The sequence below is a fragment of the Falco rusticolus genome, chromosome 2 (assembly GCF_015220075.1).
Source record: "Falco rusticolus isolate bFalRus1 chromosome 2, bFalRus1.pri, whole genome shotgun sequence".
Taxonomy (NCBI): domain Eukaryota; kingdom Metazoa; phylum Chordata; class Aves; order Falconiformes; family Falconidae; genus Falco; species Falco rusticolus.
In genome coordinates, this window is record NC_051188.1 from 97,381,400 (window position 1) to 97,403,117 (window position 21,718).

Sequence of the window (21,718 nt, forward strand, 5' to 3'; positions counted from 1 at the left end):
ACTTATTTAATCAATTTTTCTGAAGCATTACTTGTATGGAGATCTTGGCATGAGCTGTAAGCAAGTTTCTGCTGAATGCTGTAATAGAACATTCAGGATAACTTTCTATTTCCAGCTTTCAGTGTTTCTATTATACTTGGGGAAGAAAGCATACGTCTGCTTGCAGCCAATTTAACAGCTAGGTTTCCCATAAAAGCCTGTGTAAAATAGACTTAGAAAGGCTTTGGAGATCATGAAAACACTAGTATCACGGTAAATGTATTAGTGTGTCTAAGAGCTCACTTTGACGGAGTTACAATAAAATACAGTACGTCCGACATCAACATTCACCTGGTCTACTCAGGTAAGTGGAAGTGAGGCTCACTTCACTTAGATAAATGGTTTAGCTGCTGATATTCCCCTTCTCATCCAGGGCATGACAGAAGTGGCTTCCATGCGGCAGCAGTAAAGAATAACTCCCTGACGAAAACTAAAAGCAAATGGCTTCTTCCAGGAGCCTTCACTGGTGGCTAGCCCAAGTGAATTTATAATAATTTATAACAGACTAGGCATCCAACAGACCAGTCAGGACAACCAGTTTTATCATGTGCTCCAAGCCTGTGTGTTGGCTGTGGGAAACAAGTCTACTGAAGAGAGTCAGCTTACAGAAACATAAAGAAATATAGATCTCTAGTCATTTACTGAGGGAAGCAAAGAAAGCATTGTAAAAGCATAGGGCCCATTAATTTTAAGGCAAGCCAGGGAGTCACTGTAATGGGAAAAATAAGAGAATTTCTCTGGTCTTGGGAATATAAAGTAGTCTGGAAGGAGGCAGTGAGAACATTATATAAGCAAAATATGCCAGAATCCAGCTCTGGAACAGAACTGTAAAACCTTGGCCACACGAACAGTTTAGCTAAATTAGGGCACTATCTGTCACAGGTTGTTCTCTAAGGGCTTGTAAGAGTGGAGCCCTCACCAGCAGCTATCATGTGTGTCTTCCCCTAAGCAGACAGCACGAGGGTCAGAGAGAACCATTGTAGGGCTAAATCAGTCTTGACCATTTACAGACTAGTTCAGCTAAAATTATGCTATTAAACAACAAATGATATCTAAAGAAAGATTTATTTTTTGTTTGTTTCTGGAAGGCGGGTTTTTTGCTTTGTTTTGTGGTGTTCTTTTCCCTATGTGTACTATGAATTCTTATTTGTTATAGCTACCAGATCTGTGACCTAACCTATGTGCTGTAATAATGAAAATGCCCTTGCAAATAGCTGTATAGTTCTGTATCCTTCTTTGAGTCATTTACTGCATATCATATTTTCCCTGAAATTGATCTAACGTCTCAAGCTGGTAACAAGCTATCTGAACCTTCACCTTCATTCTTTTTCCAACTGTTTTCATTAACCAAAGCACAATGAATATGCATATGGATTGCAGAAGTCCTCTAGGCTATTGGCCTATTGTTTTCATAATCTTATTGTTAAAGGTCAAAACATCCTGCAATGCAACAGAGGTGAATGCATGGGGGAAATGAAAGATTTTTAATATTCCTTAAAGGCTGGAAGTGGTGTACTTTTTTCATCTGGGGAGAACAGATTTTGAAAGCTAGTGTCGTGAGCAGATTTTATTGTGAACCTTTAATCCCAGCCAGGCAAGGTGCTATGGCATTTGCCTTGTTTACTAGTTCCTCCCTGGTAAGAGCTGGCTGCAAAAGGACCCTTGTCCTTTCTAGTTACACTGAGGAAATCCCCCTCTCCCCAGAGGCTGCAACACTGCCAGCATCCTCTGTCAGGATGCGACCTGCAGAGGGGCAGCGCTGCACAGCACAACTTGGGTAGCTGCCATGACAGGCTATCGCTCAGTGTCCTGATGTCTCCCACGCTGACTTTTATGAGAAGAGGAAAAGACTCAGCGGGAGAAAACAGACAAATGAGAGAATGAGAGGTCAAATATTTACAGCAGAGCTGTAAGACGAGGTCTGAAATCCCCAGGCAAATGGTCACAGGGTGGCAGGGAAAACAAAATAACACACAATAATTCACTGTAGATTGCTGTGCAACACAGTATCAAATAGCATCATTTACAATGCTAATAATTCATGGGCAGTACAAGTTACGGTTTCCATTACTTTAGCTTTTTGCATCCAGTTACAGAAATAGGCTTTAAAACTTTCAGGAATTTAGATTCCAGGTCACCATATGGGCTCTTGCCAAGTACTTTGTATAGGATTTCAAAAGGAAATGGATTGGAGATTTATAAATGCTTTTTTCCAAAAGGAAAAAGTATTAATTAAGATTTGTAATATCTGTAAACATTTCTAGGTAAGGGGTGAAATTAATCTTTAGTTTTAGTTCACAGGTAGATATATATCTGATGCATGAAAGCTGTATACATCCTTTGATTTTGTTGCCTTACAAAATTTCGATCACATTTTTTAAGGATTTTAAAGAGAATAAAGCTACAAATTCTTTCTCTCAGAAAAGAAAAGAAAAAAGTTTGTGTCTTCATATTTGAAAGCAAGAAGTCCTCTGCTGGTTTTCAATCCAAAGAAACAAAAGTAAATTCATATCTAACAAACCAAAGACTGGACTCTGGGAAAAAAAGCAAAAAAAGCATTAAAACTTTTATACCCCTAAAGATATCCAAAACCCCCTGTAAAATAAAATAACTCTGATCTTTACAGTGATTATTTCATCTTCTCACATATAATGTATACCTAGACTTAGCGATCAAGATTCATGATCACCATTGTGCAAAGGAATATGTAGGAAAAGGTGCCTCCAGGCTCAGAAAGCTTGTCACTAACTAGGACTCAGCTGGATGAGGATCTCACACAAATCCAACCCAATGGGCACCAACTGCTGAACAACTTTGATTTTAATATTTAGCTCATCTGGAGAAATGACTGGAATTCAAGGCCATAGTTTTATTGAAGGAAACGTTTTGTCTCTAAATGAGCTGGGGAAACCAAAACTAAGCTATCACTGGAAAGCAAAAAATAAGAAAATGCCTCTTTTTGTTTACAAAGGGATTTGAGTCTTCCTCTAAAGTACTTGGACACTGCAGCAAGATGGAAAGATTTTGAATGGAAGTGGTACTCAGGGCTGGTGGTACCTTCTGTCAGGCTAAGTGTGAATCTTCCTCAAAGAAATGCTAACCAAGAAATCTCTCCTCTCCACATCAGAAGTGTCAAGGTAATTCGTCACCTCTATGAAAGTAAAGATAAACTATCCTTGCCACCACAGACTGAATTGTGTCAGACACACTGCGGCATCATTTTGACTTATCTGTATTCTGTCCTGATTCTTGAAGTTGAAAGAAAAAAAGATAGTGCAATCGTTAGCAGTTTTGCTTCATTAGCAACACTTGGACGAATTTAAACTGACCTCTTCGACACAAAATGCTTTTCATAAAGGATAGGAAGATGCATTCCCTTTAACAGCTCAGTCACGGCTTCAACAGTTTTTTGATGAATGATATTCTGGATATTGAAAAAAAAAAAAAAAAAAAGCCACAAAAAGTGTAGTCTGATAACTGATTTCTTTGAAGGGTAACATCTTCTCTGAAATTCAAACTTTGGGAACAGATTCATATTTTGGAAACAACTATGCAGTTGACTTAAGTTGAAAGCCACCCAGCTCTGTTTCAGGAAGAATATGTTACACAGTGCTGATTTTATAACATTTGTCAAATAGATATTTTTTAAAAATGAATGGAACTTTATGAAATAATCAAGACACCACAAAATGGGATCCAAATACGGATTCTTTAAAAATAATTACGGGTAGAATTTGCAAGTTTTCATAGTGCTTAGCTAAAAATACCTGCTACATACTAACAGCCTATTATTTCAGGTAAAACATTCAACACTCAGCACTCTCAGAGGAAGAATTTAAAGTTTGTTATTAAAAGATATAAGTGTTGAAACATACATACACAACTTTTCCAGCTAAAACCAACACAACAGTTTACTTCCTCCCAATTCCATCAGCAACCTCTGGTTTTTACTGACTGAAATTACTGTTTTGCAAAACTCATTATTTTGTAAGTTAGCTTTAAAAGTAATATTATGTTCTGTCTTTGCAGTACCGTGGCTGTGTCTGTACTAGCAAATTAACTAAAGCAAGAGCTCAGATCTGAGTCCTCTAGCTTGATCATCTATTGATAGAAGAGCCCTGGCAGGCTTTTAAATGAAACAAATATTACTCTCCCAAACAACTGCTGTGCAAGGTTGAGGAATGAGCACATGCAAGAGACCATTCCCAGTAATTATTTTGCCAGCCACCACTCTCTTTTGGAGGCTAACAGAGTTTAATTGTATGGATACAGACCATTTCACGCCAGCTGGCCTTGCTGCCAGACACTAGGTTTGAGCCTGTTTAGTTTATTGGTCAGACTAGCAAACTTGTTAGACTACATCAGTGAAAACATTAATACTGCCACGTGAGCTAAAACCTTCCTGACTGAAGATAAAAAAGGACACGTAAGAATACTTTTCTTCAAAACCCTCTTTCTTTTCAGTGTGTTGGTGACAGACTGAACCTTGTCAGACCCTTACAAAAAGTATTCCTGAAATAAAGGTGCCTCTACTGTTTGCCTTAGGAAGAAAATCTTTTAAAAAAGCAAGAAAATCTGAAAAGACATCAAAAAATAGGTTTAAAAGCGGTAACATTTTAACAGACTCTGGGTTTTTAAACCCAATGGGTGAATTAACAGAAGTCTTCCAAAAGTAAAAATGTTCCTGTCACATCTGTTGTTTACAGTGACAGATCCTAACCTATATCTGCAAGAAGCTCAGGAGAAAATTCCCAGTACATGTAGGGGAGTATGTCTTGACAGTATGTTTATCCCCACCCCTGTGTCCCACCAAAAGCGTACTACAGTACCCAGGATCTCGTCGAGAGCAGGTCGGCCTGTGCGAGTCTCTGCAGAAACTCTCACCAGCCCCAGACTCTCAGCTATGCTCCGTGCTGTGGTCCAGACTGATGTATAGCACTTAATCATAGAATCATAGAACAGTTTGGGTTGGAAGGGACTTTTAAAGGTCATCTAGTCCAACACCTCCTGCAATGAGCAGGGACATCTTCAAATACATCAGGTTGCTCAGAGCCCCATCCAACCTGGCCTTGAACATTTCCAGGGGTGAGGCATCTTAATTCCCAGTTTTAGAAGAGGGATTGAGGACAGCAGTACATGTTGCAGATTTCTTCTGCTTACACATAGAAAGGGACTTTCTGCACCTGGATAAAGATCCATTTTATGCTGCTCAGCACTTTCCCTTGCTTTGAATGGAAATAAATAGCAAATAACAAACCAGTAAAGTGTTTGCTGCTTCTGTAACTGCTAGGAATCAATAGTATTAGCTCCCATTCTGATACTTATACTTGTTTATCTGCACCGGGAGGGAACAACTCATTTTCAGAAAGAATCATACAAAAGTTAACAACAAAGGTCACAGATGACACTGCTTTTCATCAAGAAAATATTACAATTTAAAAGTCTCATATGCTGTTTTCTGCAAATAATTATAAGGGCAGATAAACACTCAGCTATGTATTTTTCTACATATATAGTGTGTATATATATATACACACACCTCTATATAGCTTCTCATGCACATACTCTATATATACCATATATACAGGTATAAGTATACACATACAATATGTATACACTATGGAGATATATATAAAAATACATATATAATGCATAAGTGTATGCATATATATATATAATGCACAATTAGTGCATGCTATCAGTGCACAATTATATATGCATATATATGCACTAATTGCCATGTAATTAGATGTCTATTGATACTGGTGCTCCCAGGTTCCAGAAAACATACATATTCAGCTAAGTACTTACCTCTAAATGGATATTTTCCAGAAACCAGCCAACAGCAAGTGATAAAATCAAACATGCAGCTGCAGTCATGCAAGCTCATTTTGAAATTATAAGCCAATTAATAAAAAGTAGGAATTACATATTACCTGTCCACAAAATTTATCAGCATCTTCATATCTTAAATGACAATCTAGCTACACATTTTTAAGCCTATTTACATATTTCTCATCGTATACATACTTGAGAGAAAAATTCCAAATAAAAATATCCTGACATTTATTATATATATATTAGCTTTATGAAGCTTACAGGTTGTGTGGGTGATAGCAAAATTTGGCTTTAGAAATAAAAATAGTTTACTTTCACAAAAACATACATGAAAAAGTATGGTTTTCATTCTGTATTTAGGTTGTACATACTGCAGGCAATAATTTTGGTATTTTTTTTAAACCTGGTTGTTTTTCTAATTTCAATTTCACAGAACAGTAATTTCTTAAACAGGTAACATAGGGAGACAGAAGTGAAAAGTGTTAGCTCTATAAACAAACTAAGTAAGCCACAATTAGGTTTAAATTCCTCTCATACCCAAGGGATTATGAAATAACAAATGGGAGACCTAAACTGAATAAGTGAAAATAAATAATCTAATAATGTATTGGTTAACTTGCTAACAACATTTACCATTCAAAAGGATAACGTGCCATGCTGAAACTGGCTAATTAATGATTGATGCAGCAATATTTTAATCCTGACAGATTGATTTACCAGTGTGTTACAGCCTTTGTCATGCTTTATTCCTCTGTTGGGCTGGGGAAAAAGGTAACTTAGCACGTTTCTTATAGAGCCAGAATACAGCTCAGAAGAGTTCATTAAGGTTGGATTAAACATTTTCTTTCATATATATACATGTATATCTATGACAAGTAACATAAAATTTATAAAAATTAGTCTGTCATTGAATGAAAGACATTTAGCTCAGGTAACAAGCTGGACGTTTCATATTTTTTTGTTTGGATCCATTAAAAATATTATGCTAGTTCAGCAACCTAAACTAAAACTCGTGAGAAATATTTCAACTAATATCAGTACGATCTGGACCAAGCATTCATTCTTCATGGAAAAAAACCCAGACGTGATTATTAAATCTTTGCGGTTAACTAGCAGGAAAAAATAACTTTTATCGCACTCTTTTCAATAGCAGATGACTCCAGAAAAAAATCACAATTCCTGAATCTTCTTTTGTCTACTTTCTTTTGAAAAGAAGTTCACTTCTTGAAATTTCAAATCTTCACTGTGACTTATTATTTTAGCTTGAAGTCTAAGCTATCATTTTCATATCTGACTTTTCATGTATTTTAAAATGTGGCTTTTACTCTTGCATTCAGAAAAAAATACTGAAAGCATTAAATATGATGATTATTCTAAGGTAGTATTTGTTAATATCATAGTGGAAATTGAGATAAAATTGGGATTTAAAACATTGCAGACTTTCCAAATATCCTACTGCAAATTCTGGAAGAAATTACCTAAATTCTGGAATTAATTTTGCAGAAGGAATATGATAAGCCAGGCAGCCATATAATTTTGTTTCATGTGTGGTCATCCTAGAATGAATGAAGAACATTTATTAGAAATTCAAACTCAGATGTGCAAAGACCATGATGAAAACTGGTATTTCTGGTAATGTTTTCCCAATTATTCTTTATATCCCAATTTGACTTTGAGGATCTGTAGTATTATTGACATTGTTATAGCATTACAGTTGTGTGTATGTGTAAAAAACCACATTGTATCATACGTGTATAATACATAGCACATTTTATTAAATGTAAAGTTCATATTAATTATATTATATACTCATCCTGTAGATAGAGTCATAAATATGCATATGTATTGATTATATATATCAGAAATTGAAATCAGATCGATGGGTTTTGTATTATTTTTTTTCATTATTGGATATATTTCAGGTATTTGTGTATAATAAGAATACTATTTTTCATATGTCTGTGTGCTTTCCAAACAGTTTAGAAGAACTACATTTAATGTCTCCATGTAAAAATAATTTCTTTCTTCAGACAGTATGCACAAAAGTTCAGACTTGAAGCACACAGAACAAAAGACCACTAAAAAAAACCACCATCCTGAGAAATCCTGAACAATGAGCTTTAGAAAGTATAAAAAATAAAACCAGACAACAAGTTGGTATATCTTTTTCTCAAGTGTTGACAATATCTTTCTGATATTCCTGAATCCCAGTATTCAAACCCTGAAAATGTCTGTCTGTAAAAAGAGTGGATAGGAAAACTGTGGGCGGATAATTCTACATTTGCATCTCAGAGCAGGATAATAAAGAAAATGTACTTAGCGCAGAACTGCTGGAAGGTGTTCAGTGGTTTGGTGTGTGGACAGTCACAAGCAAGAAGTTTCAGAAAAGTGCCAATCAAGAAACCTGAGAAGCCCAATAAAACACATTTCTATAACATATCCATATGTTATGTCTCATCAAGTTTTATTTATAGTAATTGTTTGAAGATCATGGTGGGGGGTTGTCTATAAATTACAGAGTTAAGTATATCAAACATTTATTTAGTTGAAAGTAGAATGTGTTTGAAATCTTTAAGGTTCCTGGCTCCACTGTAAGTCTAGCTCCTCTTTTGGACCATGCTTCTTACAATCAGTATACAGACACATCTTCAGAATAATAAGGGCACAGCTGTCCTTTGTACAATTTAGGAGTTGGCTCAGAGCTTGATTCTGATCTGAACGAAAAGGGAGGTGGAGGGGGTGGGGGTGGGATGGGCAGGGGGAATGAGTGAAGTGCCAAAGTAGTGGCTGAAATAGACTGATTCCTGCTCATGGCTCTGTATTTTATACGTATTAACACCCTATTCTGTTGAGTGTGAGTAAGTATTCCTGCTATCAGATCAGTCAAGAAATGTTTGTGGTTAAGCTGATTGTAAAATAATTAATATAATCATTAAGGATTGAAATGGAGGCTATGGTCAGATGTTATGATAATTCCAGATTTACTGAACTACATCAAAACTGCTGAAGTCACATGGGAAAAGTAGCCAACTGCGTAAAATTTGTCTAGGAAAATGTGTGATGATTGAGTAGACAGATTTCTTGCATTAGCATGCTTTCCCTGGTAGCACATTCTGCAGCCAGTAACCATCTTTTTCCTGTCTTGCTTGTTCCTCTTCCATTTTCTAAGCCCAGAACCTGCAGGGAGATGCTGGCCCATGCTATCTTCCCCTTTCCCAGAACCACTTCTCAGAGTTGGGCCTTTCTTCACCCACCACCATGTTCTCTGAGCCAGAACCATTACTCAGAATGACCTTTTCATCCTGGTATTCAAACCACTCATATGAGTATTCAAAGACACTTAAGAACTCCTTTTATTTTTATTTCAGACTCTGTCTCTTGACCATCCTGACACCAAAGAGCTTTATTCACTGCCACCAAATGTCAACCTGAATTACACCTCAGATGTGAGCTGATCCTGACAGAGAGTTAGGATGCTAACCGCTCTGAGATTGATTGTGCTCTGCAATTTATATTTGCCATGTCCCCACACCGGACTGCTACAGGAGCAGTGAACCTGTCTGAAAGAGAGGGAGGCAGTACAGTAATCATATACTGGAGAGAACAATAGTCTCTCCTATTTGCTTGGTGAAGTCTCAGCCACTATGAGAGAAGCCAAAGTGCTACGTGTACTATACACTATAGCTAAGACAGAGAGAGCAAACTGGAGGAGGTTTGTGATAGAATGGGTGACTGCAAAGAAAAAGGATATAATCTTGGAAGGGAAAATGTGAACGCCCAATTGAATAATGTATATTTTGCAATCATGTAGGAACTGGTTTGAAAACACACAGTCCTTGCTGCAGAAGGAGCATGAGCTGTTGTAAATATTACTGATGCTCACAGCTGATCCTAGCAAGTGCAATATTTGTAATTAGTGCTCTGCAAAGGTGAGCTGTTCTCAGTTTTGTTTTGCATTATAAGTTTTCAGTAAAGTTTTGCTCTTCTCTTTAATTTGCTTGACATCTTTAACTCAGTATTTCTAGAGGAACAGAACTGTTAGCAAGGCTGGGGAAAATGAAAGACTGGGATGTCAAGGAGTCTGGAAAGTCAGGAAAGGCTGCAGAAAGCAAAAAGCAAAGATAGGAACAGGAGATAGAGCCCATGATGCATAATTTATTTTAAATTAATAAGCACACATGCTCACAAAATGCAACCAGGCTTTTTGCACAAAATTTTCACCAGAGTATCAAACATGAGCTAGCTTTCCTGGGTGACATGGCAGAAATTAGGAAAAAAGTCTAGTAGACACTGCTCTTCGCATTTGTCGTCTTCTCACTGAAAATTCAACTATACAGTCTTCCATGGTCTAGAAAATACTGTGGAGGTCATCCTAGATGTGCTGCCATTTACAGACACTGCTGAGAATTGTGCTCTATAAGCACCTCTTTCACTTCAGAAACTGGAAATGGACAAATATGCAAACTTTCTTTTACTTTCCTCTTTATGGAAGACTTTGGACAGTAAGAGACAGTAGAGAGATCAAGTAAGCTTAAGAAGGCAGGACTAGCCGTATCACTGTATGGGACTAGCAACAACTCAGTGAGACCTGATGGAATGTGAAGGTAATTTTATTTTATAGAAACACTGAAACAAAACTGATTTCATGCACTCAGTTGCACTGTCACACTCACATTCTCACAAGCATCGAAGATGACTGTCCATGCTGCAGGCACCAAGACCAACCCCAGCAAGTATGCTCAGGTTTCCTTGTGACTGCAGGGGGGACAGCTGTTGAGTCCGCCTGCTGTTTTCTGGGTCTTGCTTAGGTGTGCAACCCTGTGCTAGCTTTAGGTCTGCCTTTTGTACCCTTGCATGGGCTGACTGTGATTACGTTTTTTTGTATCTCCATCTGCCCCAGTCAGGGAGTCAACAGGATTTACTCACTGTCCTTTGTCCACTTACCTAAATGTATTTTGGCTCCTACCCTGTTCCCTGTCTTCCTTACATCACCTTCTAATGGCTTGAATCTGTTTAGTGTCAGCTTACGCTTTTCCTTGCTTTAGGCTTGCCTTCTCCTTAGGCTCTTATTTTCAGAGCTGGGTGTCCTGAGAAGCAGCACATAGATGTGCCAGCATCTTGGTGACCTCCCATTCAATATGCCATTGGGACCTGACCTGCTCACAGCCCTTTTCCTGCCTTCTGTTCCTTCTGGTGCTTCCCTAGCCAGACATTTCCCTTCTTTCTTCATTCATACTGGTTTTAAGGTTCCTATGACAATTTTATAGATTAACTTGTATTGTTTCACAAACTCTTTTGTAATTTTTGGACGTATCACAAGACACAGAAGTAGTGTAAAGAACAGGTACTGAATTGAGCTCTAGAACTTTTTTTGATTACTAGAAGACTCACTGCAGTTACTTGCAGACCGGTATTGGCTACTTCACTCTGCTTTTTCCACAGTTAAAATGGTTGAAACACTGAGTGAAGCTGAATTATATCTGATGAGGTTTTTAGCCTGTCCTGAGTAATTTGCTTCTTTTGTTACAGTTAATAACAAAAGAGCTATAATCTAATATTACCTCAGGTATGCAATCCCCACCCTTTTGGCACAGTAGTGATTGCTCAGTAAATTACTCTTAAACCAGCTGTGTGTGGAATGACATGGAGAACAACAGAGAAAAAACCCTGAGAACTGGAAACATCATATTTCTGAATTGTCTAACTTAGAAAAAGCCCCTAGATTTATTTCAAATCTTGTCTGAAGTTTTCCTTCATGCAAAATCTTCCTTGAGATGTAGTATAAGGGAGCTTTTAACTTAACATCTTTGACATGGAACTAACCTTTATCGGAATTTTATAATTCCCCAAATTGGCAGTGAAAATGTCTACCAATTCAGCAAGCAGTAGCTATGGAGTTGTACGGTTTGTGTTTCACTGACAGGGTTATGCATGAAGTATAATTTATACATGTTGTTCAAGAATCTATGTACAGAGCCAGAGGTTATCTGGCAAAGCTCCTGATGAACTTGTTTTATGTTAAGAGCTGCCAGAGTAGCAACAATTAAATGCAATAATTGATGTGCTACATCCTCAGAATTTACAAAACGATGCTTTACTGCCAAATGTCCCTACAATCTTCTTACTTTCTTTGGTATTAATCATCAGTCTCCATGCTTCATATCAAAATTAACCAGTAGTCCACATATTTCTGATTAAACCACTTATATTTTGATCTCTCCCTTACCTACTTCTCCCTTACACATCTTTTTTTAGACCTGGCTTCCTCACAGTCCTTTTTTACAGAAAGGTCCATTAGAAATCTAATGCAGAGACTGACGGTGAAGGCTGTGAGTACTGCTTTAAAGTCTAAACACCTCATCACTTCAATAATGTGGTTAGCCTTTGAAGCTTTATTAGGCCTGAGACACAAAGTCTGATCACTTTCACAGTTTTCCCACTTGGCAGCTATTGACTGTTAACACATCATTGAAACAGTTATTAAGAAGGTTTTGTTTTATGGGTTTAAACGTTTTTCAAAATACTAGGAGTGAGAGTATAATTATAGATTAGAGGAGCTCAACTACTTTTTTACTGAAAATTTTTGTCTCTGTTTGAGTTCTTCCTGCAGTAATGACCTTCAGCAACATCAACTGAATTTTAAAGTATTTAAATGACAGACCAGAAAAAGTGTTTGAATAACAGAAGGTTGATTAGGGTTCTATCAGAAAGTAATAAACAGGTATTAAAAATGGAATATTTCAGACATGTAATGGCCACCTGTTAGCCATACATTATGATGGCTGACATGTAAAATATTTATGAAAATGGTCTCTTAAGGCTTCTTGGACAAATTTATTCTCCTCAACATTTAAACCATTGTGATTTAAATTTGGGGAATAAGTTTAATACTAAAGAAAAAATATTAAGAGAAAAAGGAAATTGAAGGATAACCACAAAAACATACAGTATCTGAATTTTTTCAACCACTTTCACCTCCACTGATACAGCCTAAGAATGAAACCAGAAAATCCCCCTTGGCGTCATTCGTCATAACTGTACTGGAGCTGGTGAATTTATGCCCACTGGCTTTAGGCTGTGGATCCCAACTGTACAGCTCTTCTTACTCCATTTTTCTCCATCCTCACATCCCATTCCTCCTAACACTGCCTCTTACATGTTGCCGCTCACAATGAAAAGCATTGATGGACTGAATTCCTCAGACATCAGCACCTGAATGTTTTTTGCTTCTCAGAGGAATTGAAGACAGGATCAGGACAACAAGGATATATTCCCTTCATATTCTATATGAAATACTACAGTGATAGGAAATGCAACAACACCAATGGAATTAAAAATAATGTACGCGATGCTTTTTCTATCATGAATATTTCACATAATGTTTTTTTCAGATTCACACCTCACTATTTTTTTGCTAATGGCAAATAAAACATATCTGTTGGTAATAGCATTAGATTGGGTGAGACAGCATCCAGGCCATAAAGGGCAGCTTAAATTTATACATTCCATAATAACCAGATTAAAGAAACATAGCAATTGTTAACATCCAAAACCTTTTCTGCAAGTGGGAGTGGAGAAACAGTAAGGTTCAAGTCTACATATTGGGGTCAATAACCCTATTTGCCTTACCATAGTTTCAGTGCATAGATATTGTGGTTTATAATTAATGCTGTTGGAGTGAAAATGAGCAATGAAATGGAGATGACTAACATAATCTACAACAATTTGCAGATAGTATAAACACTTGGTGAAAAGTATAGATCTTATAACTACTTCCCTATAGAGAGTGGAAATGGTATACCTCTCAGAATTTCTGTAAAAAAAAAGTTTTGTTATTTTCTCAACAGTCTTAAATGTAAACATTTCCAAGAAGTAATATCTCTACACAAAAGTTTATTGAAAGTGTAGCACGGCTTATTCCCCATGTCATAATATTCACTAAGATGGGTGAAAAATTAGAAAGCAAGCAAATGATTATTTTTTTAAATATTTTATTCATGGTAGTTTGCTGCTGAGTCTTACTTCTTCCAAACTGCAAGCTAATTCCTTTATTCAGAAGGTAAGCAGGGATATTCAAAGTTGCTTAAGAAAACACAAAACTTTTAGAATGTGGATTGCCTTAAGTTCATCTTCTATAATCAACATGTCAAATATGATAAAATTAAACCTATCATTGTCACATAATTCTGTTTTGAAAGGCAAATCAATATTTGGTGTTGAAGACATTGAACTGGTCGACAACTTCTAGTCCAAATGTTGTGTGAGGGTAACAGCTCTACCAAGTTCCCATGGATACTCATAACGCATGAAGGCCCAAAGGTCAACGGGTCATGAGAATAAATAGTTACCAACCTGAAGAGTACGGCAGCTGCATCTGTGAGCAAGTTCCCAAGAACAGCCATGGTGCATGACTGGTTGAAGGTCATCAGGGCATGAGAATTTGGGAGGTTCCTGCACAGTGAAGTCCACCCCTAGAGTCCACCAACTCCACTCTACCTAGGGCTCATGTAATCACGTATTACAACTAGATTAGCTCTTCAACATTAGAATGTCAACAAAGACTCAACATAACACTGTTGCCTGGAAATGACGCATCTTGAAAAATAAAAGATCTATTGTATGGTTATCATGCAAACAATTTCTTTAAAATGAATAACATAATTTTCACAATGTATATTTTTTTAAAGAAATACATTTAATATGCTTCAGAATGCGTAACCTCTGAAGGCATCACTGAATACCCAAACATTTCTTGCTTTTGCAAGAAAAATAAACACTCAAGAACAAAATTCTTGTAAAGCAGAAACATTTTTTCTCTCCATAATAATTTTCTTCATTTGTTCATATAGCAAGTATATCTGAAATACTTGAAAATATTACCAAGAGTTAAAGTTTAATTTGCCAAATTTGGAAAATAATTCAGGTGAGAGAGTTGAAGTTGCTGAAATATACATATACATTCATATATTTATTCTTAGTTTCAGGATAAAAAGATATCATGTAGTATTTTACATTAATGTCTAACAAAAATGTAGAAAATATAGACATGAATAAATAAGTAAGCAAAAATTTATTTCTGAGAATGTGTCAGAGTGAATGCACTGTGAAACTTACAGGTATACAACTAATTTGGATGCCATATAAAATGTAAGAATTAGAAATATAAGAACTTAATTTGAAGGCAAGAGCTTTTGGGGGATTATGAAAATGAAATCAAGAAAGCATTCCTTTTACTAAAGAGAATGCAACAGGTGTTAGTAGTATATTTAAATAGATGTCATATGGATGGGGTCTGTTTACCTATTAATAAAAACAGAGCACCACAGCATTACTTAGATTTTGGTTTTGGCTCTGGTTTGGTGATGGGTGGTGGTCAGAAAAGGAGCAAGAAACATAACATTTTCCTCAGTGGGATATTCTTAAACAAAACATAATCAAACAACATTTTTGCTTACTTTCCCTCAAGACTCTGTAAAACAGAGAAACAGAGAAGATACAAAAATTGTTGTATACTTTTGGAAATGAAATTGAATTGCATTATTATTCCAAGAATTTTTTTCACTATCACATTTTGAAAGAGCACATGAGATTTTCTCATGCTTTTTGAAGCCATAAACAGTAGTAAGTATTTAAAAGGATGAAAATTAAAAACAGTACAGAAAAAATACATTACAGTGCAAGAGGTCTTTCATTATTTGACTTTGGATCTGAATTATTCTTATTTTGTTATAGTAAGCATTCTTATTAATGCAGCTACTAAAATTCTTTCATAAAAAAAAAATATGGGGAAAAATATACATGAGTTTAAGGTGAAAAAATACTTCTCTTTTGCATTTAGTAGGCAGACATTCCCAAGTTCAAATAATGTGCTTTTCCCTAAAATAAAGCAAATAAAATAATTAAAAAAAAAAGATCAGTTAAAATATTCACTTACTTTTCTTGTCTCTCACAGTTTTTGGATGTTTATCATATAAGATAAAAAAATAATGTGGACTTCTGTTTTCATCACTGAAGTCCAATCAAGTTTACAAATCAGAAGTGAACTGTTCCTACTACAGTTATTGAGCACTAGGAATAAATATCTGCTTTGATACAGTAAAGTGGGGAAGGAGAAGACAACTACAGGATTGAACTAGGCTTGGCAGAAGAAAGAAGAGGTCAGGAAAGAAAGATGATATCTTAAAGGTAAAAATTAGATTTAAAAATCAACTGAAAAATATTTTTCATTAACTAAAACCAGAACATTCAAATATTAATCTTGACTCCTTATTAACAAATCCTTCAAAACCACTATCCTCCCAAGAGTCAGAGACTGAAGACTGGTGTCTCTGTCTGCAATGTCACTTACATACCAGGGCATGCCACAAAATTTCCTGGATCACAAGATCTGGTTCTCAGATCATACGTATGTCACAGCACATGGCAAGGATGCTTTGTTTTCCTTTCTAAGAAAACCAGAGCATGTGGTAGAGACCCTACTGCTTTATGTAGGTTTTATCCACATAGAGTCAGAACATAGCTGGACTGCATCTGAGGTGAAGACAGCTGAAGCTGGGAAACCGGCAACACTCCTGAATCCTGCAATACATATTTATCTTCTCATAATGTCGATACAGTTCCAGTTAATAAGCTTGGATTCTGTTTTTTGGCTGTAAGCCTGGATTATGGCCAACCACCATGCCAAAGCTAACGTACAAATGACATGCAGTAAGTTTCTGCCACTTAGACTGCATCGCACTGTTTGCTTTGGTTCCTTACAGAGAATCCTAGATCTCTCAGTTGAGCATCAGCGCTTTTGCCCACTGCATTTCTCATTTTGGTGATGACCTCCTCAATAATTAGATTTATCAGAATAAATTATAATATCTTTAAAGACTCACACTATTGGCATTTTGGGCACACTATCCAGTTATCTTATAATAAAAAAAGAATTCACTTTCCATTGAGGAACAAATCCCCCCATTCTTTGTTGTCAGAAACTCAGCAGAAAATGTACTTTACAAAATAACGTATTTCAAGTAAAGCACGACTGCAACTAGATTTAAAATGCTTACCAGCTTTTGCTTCCAGGGCTAGAAATCTTAGTCTGCCCAGTAATTCATATTTTTTTATAAATATTGAACATTCAAACTACATATTTTTTCATACCTTTTCTCAGGTATCAAAGCTCTATTGTTAGTAAAACCATCTTGGCTGATGTTATTCATAATAAACCAGTGCCAATTACTGTAGGAGGTCTTGACACTAACAGAAGTCCTCAAAGTTTGTTTCAAAATTTCCCCATTACAGCTTTATAATTTTAATAACAGCATAAGCAGACTCCGTACGAAAAAGGTTCAGATTTACCTTGACTAGTTTAGCTTAGGTCTTTCAAAATTACCAATGTCAACAACTGGGGAAAAAAACTTCATGAAGAAGTAGCACTCTTAATCCTCTTTCCTACAGCAACTCTTGGTGAATCACAGACTTTTTATCTTTTCTGTGAACACTTTCACACCTCCAGACTGAAACTACATGTAGGGAAAGGGAGAACATGCTTGTGATGGAGGGCTTCAAATACTCATGGATGTTTGTGAAGGGGAAAAAAGCAGAGTTAGCTGTCAAGGCCTGGAGTACTGTACTCCACTGCAGGAGTTTTCCTCTCATTGCTCAAGGCCACCTCTCCTAAACGAGAGCTGTTGGAGATGCCTCAGCCAGCTGGGGAGCTCTTAGAGAAAAGCTGGAAGAGGCATCAGTGAAGGCTCTCCAACCTTTCCTTGTGAGCTGCTCTTAAACTAAGGCTCTCCAGACTGGTGGGTGTCTGTATGAGTCACGTTGCAGCTGCATTGCAACCATTTTCATTCCTGGCAATGTACCACATAGATCTTGACCCAAACCTACGGATCTGACTGCTTGGCCTGGCCAGGCCTTCGACCTCAGCACCCTGGGCTCACTCTGGTTCCTGTCTCTAGCCTTGATCGTGATCCTCACCTGCAGGCTGACTCCCTGGCTGGACCTCAGGCCTCCCTGTCATCACAGCTGTGCGGGGCAGACACACTGCTCTAGGCTGGTTCTGGCCACCATCCTCATCCCAGCCCTGCTCTCACTGGGTGCGGTGGCATGGGGATGTCATTATGGAGGCCCCAGACCTGCTGGTTCCGTGGCCAGCCTTGGCTCCTGGTTTTCTCCCTTGGCTGCACCCTAACCATAAAACCTGTTAGGAAAATAAACGGGGGAGCACATCTTTTAACAACAGGAATTGACTGTTTTGGGTGTTTCGGGTAACCTAAAAGTGGAACAGCGCACCCCACCTCAGTGACGTTACTCTGGTGATGGCCAGATGACTTTCTTACTTCTCAAGGACCAAGGCTATTGCACAAGATATTGCCTTGAGAATCCAAGGCAGTGCTTTGGAAAAAGACTTCAGGTGGACATAGGAGTTCTTGGTATTGGTTGTGTTAAACCACAGGTGATCTCAGGGCCAAACACAGCTTTTATTTACCATCATTGTTTACTCTATATTGAACAGAAATTGTGGTAAGGATATATCCACTTGAGTTTAAGATGGAAAAAAATTTTGTCATGTGACGGCCTACTCAAGAGTCAGTGTCACTTGAATACAGAAATTTTAAGTGCCTAATATATTTCAGATCCTTTACAGTTTCACTTTGTTCAATAGCAGAGCTTGTAAAGGCCTAAATGTCCCTAAGAACCTACAATCTCTGGAATTTCACGGTATCTTTTATTTTGTAAAAATAATCTCAGAAAATAAATACTCCTACAGTTTAGACACCTTCTAAAGTTAATCAACCATAGCCTAACTAGAAGGTTCTTTCTTTACTATCATGTATTCAATATTAATGAAGAATATTAATTATGTCATTAAGCTGAGAAGTCTGTTGGACAGGCAAGGAAAATAACACTTCTCTAAATTAATTTCTGTGTGTGAAAGATTTTTATAACATGATCTGTAAGATTCAAAAATAAGGATTTTTTTCTTCATTTCAACCTCAATTACTACAACTAATTCTGTTCTTTTCATAATTTCAAGCTCAATAAATGCCATTTATGAGTTGGGACTGCTCAAATGTCTGCCTGCAGTCATCAGTAAGCTTTAACTCTTTTCTGAAGAGAAAGTCTTCCTGGAAATTAGATTTGAAAGGTGATACTGTCTGTGCAAATGTATGACTTGATCATGCTGTTTCTCTGAATACCCTATTCCTAATCCATAATCACAAACTGACAGCATTCTTCTGTGGCTGTACTTCTCCATCTGAAGAAATAGCTGCTGTTTTAATATATAATATCAAGTCATAGGCAGACAAACTTATTCACAGTATGCCTGTCATAAGCCAGCTCCTACTTTATGAAAATCATAACCAGGATAGTAGAGAAAATCTTTGCATACAAGACAAGTATTACAAACTGTGTACAGTTTATTAAGTTTTAAGAATGTGTTTTGCAAATGGGATTGCAATTTAGTTCTGCTTCTCAAGAGGTTCTTAAGGCCAGTAAGGGACTATATATTCCAGGAAAGAGAGAAATCTCATTTTTCTCCTATGAGGTAGCTAGTAATATTCTTAAGAGGGAGGAAGACATGTCTTATATTAAAGTATGCAATCTCCTTAAAATACACACTTTGACTTTCTGGTCACCATTATTCTTTTGCTGTGCGTTATATGGAATGGAAGAATCACTACTAGTCTAAAAATGATTTTCCAAACAATGTTTCAGATTTCCTGGAAGTATATTGTAGGTGCTTAGATGCACACCTGACCAATACTTCTGAAGCATTTCTACTGCTCTGTACAATGGTAGTGTAGGCTCTTTCAACAGGGAATACTTCATCTGGGAAGAAAGGAACATACTTTCCATACACCCAGGAGTGGGTTAAATGAAAACTGAAAAGCAGAGAAATGAAAGAAGAGGCATTTAAGATAAATAAATAAATAGATAGGTAATCATCTATTTATTCTCCCCTTGACAGACAGAGAGAATTGTATAGACTGAAGACTTTGGATACCTAAAGATGAGTAGTCAAAGCTGTGCAGCCTGTGGTTGCCTCCTGTTGTGGTCTATGATACCAGGGGTTGGCTTGCCATGAATGCCTATACCTCCCATCAGCACTCAACTACAAAATAGCGTCTTCCTCCAAGAGACTTGTAACAACTATGTACATGAGAGCCTCTTGCATGCATAATTCCCTTCCTTGATTCCACACCTGGCTTAATGACTAGGATGAAGAATGAAGTTCTCTATTTCTCATGAGCTGACATGTCCCATCCCTGTCAAACCGTTGGTAGCTTTAACCTTTCATTATGCCACATCCTTTGGCTTTATCACATCCTGAAGCCCTCTTCTATTGCCAGCTTACAGAAGCAACGTGAAATCTTTCAGCAAGAAATTTGTGGGTATCTTAAATGCTCTTCCCCCCCCCCCCCAAATGTTATTTCCCTTCAGCCAAGTTACTAGGATATTTTGTAATATAAAATAGAGATAGGAAAAATACTTTTGGCTTCCATCCCCACCTAGTGCAATTCAGTGTAACAATTAAGTAAAAGAACCAGGGTGCTGACTGGCTGAAGGCAAATAGGGTCCTTTTGCGAGCATCAAGTCTGTCTTGAATTCTCAGAAAAGATGAAGAAAGAGGGGTACCAAGTTCCTACCTCAGGAAGTAAAGCTACCTTCTACAGCATGTAGAAGACTAGCAATTCTAAGGATCTGACCAGATTGTGGGATTACCACCAAGGCAGAGTAGTTATTTCGAAGTGCTGTCAGTAACAAACTACAGAAAATCAGTTTGCTCCGCTGTGGCTAATTCTTGGGTCACTGGCAATAGCAATAGTATGCAAATTAATAAATAGGTGTTCAAAACAATGAAAAGGAGATTCATACCTCAGCTTCACCTGAGACAGGACAAAAGATGAATGCAAGAGATGCTTCTGTGTGCTGGTACTAAAGAATCTTGTCCCAAAGCATTGGCAGTATTAAGGCGTTTTTTTAAAATTTTTGATTGGTTAACTCCACATTTAAAAATTTGATCAATTTTTCCCAAAGTTGCTTTCTGACATTGCTATTCTATGTATAGATTACACTAAAGCAATATCTAGAAGTAACAGACAACTACTCACTAGAAGATTAAATCCACAGCTGCTTTTGTGTGCTTACCACTGGAGACTAGGGCAAGGAATGCACATATCTGGCTCTACATCAAGTGATCAAATATTTTATAGCTAACCAAGAACATTGTGACTTTATAACACGAGTTTTCAGATTCCTTTTGCATTCAGTAATAAAGGAATTACTTTGTAACTGTCCTGAGCCAATCATATTTCCAGATCTGTATATCTTTTAAATATATGTCATTGTAGCTAAAGGAATTTGCATGTTGAAGAATCTGTTATGTAACTTACTGCCACAGGTAAACACTGTTTTTTAACAAGATGCATTTTTTCTATCTTCTTTTTATTGTACTGTTTTCTGATATGCCTTTGTTAGCTTTCTGTTATGTAAAGAGAAAAGATGAGCTGATAACTTTCAAAATTATACAAAATGAAAATAAACAGACATATATTTGTAGTCTTCTATTCCATCACTGTTTTCTGTAAAATTCTATGTTTTTCATCCTGTAAAATCTCCATGAACAAAGAAAGAATTACCTTATTCACATTATATTTGTAAAGTGCCTCAAATTGTGGTAAATGTGGAAAATGTCTTTTGAGCCAAAACTTCAAGTATGAATTCTTGGTATTCAATCTGAATGCCAGAGCCCTGACCTTTAACACTTCTTAGACCAAAAGGGGAACTATAACAAATATGTGTCAAGAGGTGATGACTCTTCTCTCTGTCATCTTAAGAAACA

At 36.9% G+C, this 21,718-nt stretch overlaps 1 long non-coding RNA gene across 2 annotated transcripts in view; it reads right to left on the bottom strand.

Annotated features, from left to right (window-relative positions):
• The window catches only part of LOC119143338, a 44,964-nt gene extending 30,313 nt beyond the window's left edge, over positions 1–14,651 (bottom strand). For both annotated transcript variants that reach the window (XR_005102676.1, XR_005102675.1), the window contains exon 1: positions 14,230–14,651. This is a non-coding gene — a long non-coding RNA (uncharacterized LOC119143338). The remainder of the gene's footprint in view (positions 1–14,229) is intronic.
• Positions 14,652–21,718: the final 7,067 nt, after the last annotated feature.